Below are 7,065 nucleotides of genomic sequence, written 5' to 3'. Positions count from 1 at the left end.
AAGAACAGAGGGGAGACCATCATGCATATTTGTTCTTTGAGTCGCATTGTTACATTAAATGTATTGTTCTTTCAGCATCAACATAGTGCAACAAGGTAAACAGCAAGAAAAAAGGACATATACAAATAGAATGCACCGACCCTGTTACTAATTTCTTACGGCTCAATTAGTCACGGGTTGTTTTTTAACAAACAAGTAGCACTTACACGGGATTCTGATTTCTTTCTTTCTTGAGATTTCAGATGCGTGACGGTGTTTTTATACTAGAGGACTTGTTGCGGAATAAACAACATTACCATTAGAAAGTTCGGGATTTGAGGTGATGTTTTTTGTTCCAGTTTCTTAAGAAGCCACATATATACTGTATGCCTATGCAATTCGTAGTATAACCATATGCTATATGTAGAGATTAGTAGTATAATAGCAGTTGTTGACATGTTGCTTATGGGACAACTCCTTATTAATTAACTGAAGCACGATATGTGAAAATTAATCGAGCAAAATGATATCCATGAATTGACTCAGTTATTTCATGAGCTTGGTCCTAATGGTGCATATTCAAAGGATTTCTCCATCTTTATTTTGATCATGCGTGACAGTGTTTATCGTCTTCGTGTCATTTCCTTCAATCTGGAATTAGTCATGGTAGTTATGTTGATTGCTCACTGGCATTGCAATGTCCAAATTAGTGAGTAAACAAGTTCATCCAACCAGACTTCCTGTCTTTTTTCCTTCAGTGTTTTTTAGCCTATAGAGTTCACTTGTGACAAATGGAGACACCACTTTTGGTTATATTATAAGACATCCATCTGGTCAACTTACTGGAGTGGTGTCTACCTAGCTGTAGAAGTACCATGTTCCACTAAGTCCATACTGCAGCTCGATTCAGTTATGGTGTGTAAAATAAAACATATCACCGTAGTTTTTGTCTGATTGCTTATTCAGTTTGCATCTTGATATTTATTTTTATTTTTCAGTAAAAATATGTCCTGACCGCGCTCATCATCCTGTAATCAGTACTGCTGCATCGCCCAGCAAAGCGAGCAAGGGGCACACCATCTTCATACTTCCTCCATTCCAATGAATAAGGAATGCACACTTTTCAAGGTTCACCTTTGACCTACAGATCCGATGGAACTAAAGAGACAACGTGCTAGGGAGCGGTATGTTGCAGATGGATAAACAAAAGAAAGATGAACACTCAAGAAGCGTCGTGGAGGTGGAGCCTATCTCAAAAGAAAGCTCGGCCAGGTTTTCATCCCCAAGAGGTGTGTCTAGGTGTGCTCACTCAACTACAGAGCACACACACCATTGATAAATAATTTCATGCACCACATTTTGTACTTGCAGAATATATGACTTACTGGTTTCATCTTTCTGCTATAACTAATCATCTTAGCCTTGAATTTTAAGCAGGCGACATTACATGGAACAAGGAAAATATGGTTCCTGGCGAAGATACTGAATGGCTAAGCAGAAATGGCACGCACATGAGGAGAAACAATTCATCTTGCCATTTGAAGGGGAATTTAACCTAAAATCTTCAGTGTTTAGTGTGTGTCCTTCGATGGCTGCCTTTCATGCCAGGTAACTAATATTTTTTGCTGTAGGTACCTATTATGAATTGTTCAAATGCAGTTGACCGCTTTTGTGTAACCTTTTCTGTTGATTTTTTTCTTAGACCACCTTTATGTATGTAATTTATTTTATTGTTGTTTATTGGTATGAATTACACGAAGAAACTCCCAACAGAGTTGTTTGATAATGCGGAGGACAACAACATGCCATCGGGCGTGAAAATAATGAAGATCCCTCAGACATAAGTTTTTTCATTCTTTTTCCTAGCAAGAAATCCTAATAGATAGTTATTGATTTCATCTCGATGCAGTTTCACAATTTAATATCTTATACCATATAAATCTATCTGCAATTTTTGTCTACTTCAAGTGCTAATTTCTTGCATGTACATATGTCTGTTTAGAGTCTATCATTTTACTTAGTTGTTAAGAAATCTACTCACTTTATTCTGATAAATTTGTTTCGATGATCTGTTGGAATTTTCTTGTCATAAAAAATATCTTGATGTATACCTGGTCTGATAACTACTGATTAGGATGATATTTTTCCAAGAAATTCAAGGAGTTATAAATGTTTGGGCAAGAATATGATTTCTCTGTTTGAGTTAAATAGATTGCTTGCAGTGCAAAGTGTATTGACCAACGTGATAGTATATGTAGTACCCAGGGATTAGAAAGTCAACAAAGAATAATCCTCTCTATTTGTTGGATATGTTGCAACACGCTAACTTTCATCTGCTCCATTTTTGGTACAGATAAGCGTCAGGCAATACCAATGGCATGTGTTCCTTTCCTGTTTCTTGGCAAGGCTGATCTTTTTCTCCCTGTGTGTTCTTCAGGTAGCTTCTTGCAGGAGACCAGCTATAGGCGCTTGGAGATGGGGTGAGCATCGAGCGACAAGTGCTGCAGCTATGCTTCAACGAGCCATAGCTCTGGACTCGACACCGGCGACGACCGTTGCACCTAATTTGTCGGACAGGCACGGAGGATGTCTCTGGCGGCACCATAAATCTTATCATTTACAGTTTTTTTTTCTCTACTACTTAAAAAGAAGGAACATGTTCCCTCTTCTCCCCCTACTTTGGTCGTCCTTTTGGTCATCGGACGCTACATCAGGCTCGTCCCTCCCCCGTTTTCTCGTCCAGCAAATCAATGGTTTTTCCCCAGCGTTTCAATCAATCAATCAACATTAATTACAAGCAAATCAACGCACAAGCACCGGGGCTTGTTTGGGAGGAAATCCTCGAGCGCACACGCGACCGATCTCCTCCGCCCAGCGTGAGAGCGGCAGCGGCCCTCTCGCCTTCCTCCGGTCACGGTCACCTCAACGCCTCCAAGCACCCCTGCACTCCGCTTCCGACGAAGACCGGGGGTCGTCCTCATCCCCATGTAGATGTCTTCCTCATCCCCTTACACCTCGTTTTACATCTCCATGTAGATGCCTTCCTCGTCCGCTGCACTGATGAGAACGAGCTCACTGTGCAGATCCAAGAACCACCACCGGCACGAAGGGCTGGAGCCATCTCCAGCAGGAGCTACCATAGGGGAAGGGAAGGGAAGGGAAGGGAAGGGGGTGGGGACAAAGGAGGGGCGGTCGCCGGGATCGGAGTGGCCGCCAGCGAGATTGGGTGGTGGGCGTCGCTGCCGGAGTGGCAGGCGGTGGCGGCGGTCGGTGGAGGACATCTCACCCCAGCCTCGATCTCGCTCTCTCCTCTCTTCAAAAAATTTCTGATCTGGATTTGCTATCTTCATTTTCTTGCTAATAAGATTGATTTTCAATCTCACTCGAGATAGATTTATGTCACCAAATTTGTTGCAGCTAAGGTTGCAAAGGGATGATTGTCTTGGTGGTCTAAGGAACATGTACCTCAAGCTTCGGCAAGAACTTGACAAAGAAAGACGACGGAATTTAGTCCTGCACCGACCATGGAGTGATATGGTTCCTGAATTCCATCCCTTTTGGTGAGAACATCAGCATAACTTCCTTCCCATTCTATTCCAAATTTAGGATATTTCTGTATGCAATTGTAGCAGTGACTTCTTTGTCTTGGTTTGATATCTGCTCGTGTTTTATTGTACATATAGACTGTGTGTGTAGAGGGAGTTTACAAGCATTTTTTTTTAAATGATAGATATCGCAAACACCCAACAACTCGCCCAACTTGTAGCAGTGATTTCCTTGTCTTGGTTTGATACGAGCATAAATTTGTTGAAATGGTAGCGATGATCTAGGAATGTATTTCAGACTCATTTGGTACAAGTTCATGTGGTGCAACACCTGTGCTTTGTTATTAGGTTTGATCTTGGTTGTATATTGAATATGGGTTGCATTACCTTTATTCAAATTTTAATTCGATTCTATTGTGAAATAATGTGTGTAACCTTAGTTTGCACATTTTAGTTGTTGGCTATGCAACATTGGTTGCTCCCGTTTTGTTTCCATACTTAAGTTAATTAAACATGCTTTTCGATTAACTCGTTTCATTCGAGTCACACGAAACTTTCGAGGAAACGCAGGTTGTGCTTGTGCCACCTTCGATGTTAAAATTGAAGTGTGAGCTCATCTACTTGTCATTTGGCATGCTGCTCACGAGGTTCAAAGTTTCAATTCTTTGCAACTTTCCTTTCAAAACCAACCTTTACGGCCTTTGTCCATTTCCATGTACTTGTAGCTCAATTATTTAGCTCTGATTCTTTTAATAGGTTTAAAACAGAGGGCATATACTGCATATATGTTTTCAAAATAATAGTTGTTTCTGATGCTTAGTCTCTTAAACATAAAACATCAGTTCAGGCTACTATAATGGGGACAGATACCAGAAACTAAAATTCGGTACATTTTTAGCCTTGTACCTTGTCTATTTGCCATCATGTAGATTTACTTTGGCAGTCAAATGGTACATCATGGTCATGATAAACCTTACCGGACTTTGGCTGAGTAGACCACATATAGAGAATGTCTTTGGTTCTTATTAGAGGCAAATCTACTAAGTGGACATGATGACGGACAATGCCATACTACTTGCTGAAACTATAAGTTCTTTGTAGTTCCGTGTGTCACAACATGCTCTCATGGATCATTATAGTAGAGTTCACAATGTAAATAAATTTAAAGATGGAAAGAATGAACAGATTGGTCCTTACTTTCTAAGGCCGCAGCCAAATTCCGTTAACATTATATATATTAGCAAACAACATGCTATTTTCAGCAACTTATCTGTACGTGCAAATTCTGGTTGCATAAAGAAAATTCATTATTTCGATAAAGAAAATTCATGAATCAAGGAGTATATGGGCTAGGAAATAGTGTGCAATCTAAACCACATCTAGCATTTTTTGTGCAAAAAATAGCAAACAAGAACAGAGGGGAGACCATCATGCATATTTGTTCTTTGAGTCGCATTGTTACATTAAATGTATTGTTCTTTCAGCATCAACATAGTGCAACAAGGTAAACAGCAAGAAAAAAGGACATATACAAATAGAATGCACCGACCCTGTTACTAATTTCTTACAGCTCCAATTAGTCACGGGTTGTTTTTTAACAAACAAGTAGCACTTACACAGGATTCTGATTTCTTTCTTTCTTGAGATTTCAGATGCGTGACGGTGTTTTTATACTAGAGGACTTGTTGCAGAATAAACAACATTACCATTAGAAAGTTCGGGATTTGAGGTGATGTTTTTTTTGTTCCAGTTTCTTAAGAAGCCACATATATACTGTATGCCTATGCAATTCGTAGTATAACCATATGCTATATGTAGAGATTAGTAGTATAATAGCAGTTGTTGACATGTTGCTTATGGGACAACTCCTTATTAATTAAGCTGAAGCACGATATGTGAAAATTAATCGAGCAAAATGATATCCATGAATTGACTCGGTTATTTCATGAGCTTGGTCCTAATGGTGCATATTCAAAGGATTTCTCCATCTTTATTTTGATCATGCGTGACGAGTGTTTATCGTCTTCGTGTCATTTCCTTCAATCTGGAATTAGTCATGGTAGTTATGTTGATTGCTCAACGGCATTGCAATGTCCAAATTAGTGAGTAAACAAGTTCATCCAACCGGACTTCCTGTCTTTTTCCTTCGGTGTTTTTTAGCCTATAGAGTTCACTTGTGACAAATGGAGACACCACTTTTGGTTATATTATAAGACATCCATCTGGTCAACTTACTGGAGTGGTGTCTACCTAGCTGTAGAAGTACCATGTTCCACTAAGTCCATACTGCAGCTCGATTCAGTTATGGTGTGTAAAATAAAACATATCACCGTAGTTTTTGTCTGATTGCTTATTCAGTTTGCATCTTGATATTTATTTTTTATTTTTCAGTAAAAATCTGTCCTGACCGCGCTCATCATCCTGTAATCAGTACTGCTGCGTCGCCCAGCAAAGCGAGCAAGGGGCACACCATCTTCATACTTCCTCCATTCCAATGAATAAGGAATGCACACTTTTCAAGGTTCACCTTTGACCTACAGATCCGATGGAACTAAAGAGACAACGTGCTAGGGAGCGGTATGTTGCAGATGGATAAACAAAAGAAAGATGAACACTCAAGAAGCGTCGTGGAGGTGGAGCCTATCTCAAAAGAAAGCTCGGCCAGGTTTTCATCCCCAAGAGGTGTGTCTAGGTGTGCTCACTCAACTACAGAGCACACACACCATTGATAAATAATTTCATGCACCACATTTTGTACTTGCAGAATATATGACTTACTGGTTTCATCTTTCTGCTATAACTAATCATCTTAGCCTTGAATTTTAAGCAGGCGACATTACATGGAACAAGGAAAATATGGTTCCTGACGAAGATACTGAATGGCTAAGCAGAAATGGCACGCACATGAGGAGAAACAATTCATCTTGCCATTTGAAGGGGAATTTAACCTAAAATCTTCAGTGTTTAGTGTGTGTCCTTCGATGGCTGCCTTTCATGCCAGGTAACTAATATTTTTTGCTGTAGGTACCTATTATGAGTTGTTCAAATGCAGTTGACCGCTTTTGTGTAACCTTTTCTGTTGATTTTTTTCTTAGACCACCTTTATGTATGTAATTTATTTTATTGTTGTTTATTGGTATGAATTACACGAAGAAACTCCCAACAGAGTTGTTTGATAATGCGGAGGACAACAACATGCCATCGGGCGTGAAAATAATGAAGATCCCTCAGACATAAGTTTTTTCATTCTTTTTCCTAGCAAGAAATCCTAATAGATAGTTATTGATTTCATCTCGATGCAGTTTCACAATTTAATATCTTATACCATATAAATCTATCTGCAATTTTTGTCTACTTCAAGTGCTAATTTCTTGCATGTACATATGTCTGTTTAGAGTCTACCATTTTACTTAGTTGTTAAGAAATCTACTCACTTTATTCTGATAAATTTGTTTCGATGATCTGTTGGAATTTTCTTGTCATAAAAAATATCTTGATGTATACCTGGTCTGATAACTACTGATTAGGATGATATTTTTCC

At 39.2% G+C, this 7,065-nt stretch overlaps 2 long non-coding RNA genes across 2 annotated transcripts; both read left to right on the top strand.

Moving 5' to 3' along the window:
- The first annotated feature begins 338 nt into the window (after positions 1–338).
- LOC124693399 lies at positions 339–2,500 on the top strand. The gene is made up of 3 exons (XR_007000009.1): positions 339–1,268; positions 1,417–1,587; positions 2,417–2,500. It is a non-coding gene; the product is annotated as an uncharacterized LOC124693399 (long non-coding RNA).
- A 2,115-nt stretch (positions 2,501–4,615) lies between these two features.
- On the top strand, positions 4,616–6,390 carry LOC124693400. The gene is made up of 3 exons (XR_007000010.1): positions 4,616–5,253; positions 5,916–6,206; positions 6,355–6,390. It is a non-coding gene; the product is annotated as an uncharacterized LOC124693400 (long non-coding RNA).
- The last annotated feature ends 675 nt before the right edge of the window (positions 6,391–7,065 follow it).

This window comes from Lolium rigidum, chromosome 2, assembly GCF_022539505.1.
Source record: "Lolium rigidum isolate FL_2022 chromosome 2, APGP_CSIRO_Lrig_0.1, whole genome shotgun sequence".
In the NCBI taxonomy this organism is placed as follows: domain Eukaryota; kingdom Viridiplantae; phylum Streptophyta; class Magnoliopsida; order Poales; family Poaceae; genus Lolium; species Lolium rigidum.
The sequence above is the reverse complement of the archived record's forward strand: the minus strand, read 5'-3'. Positions and strand labels throughout refer to the sequence as shown.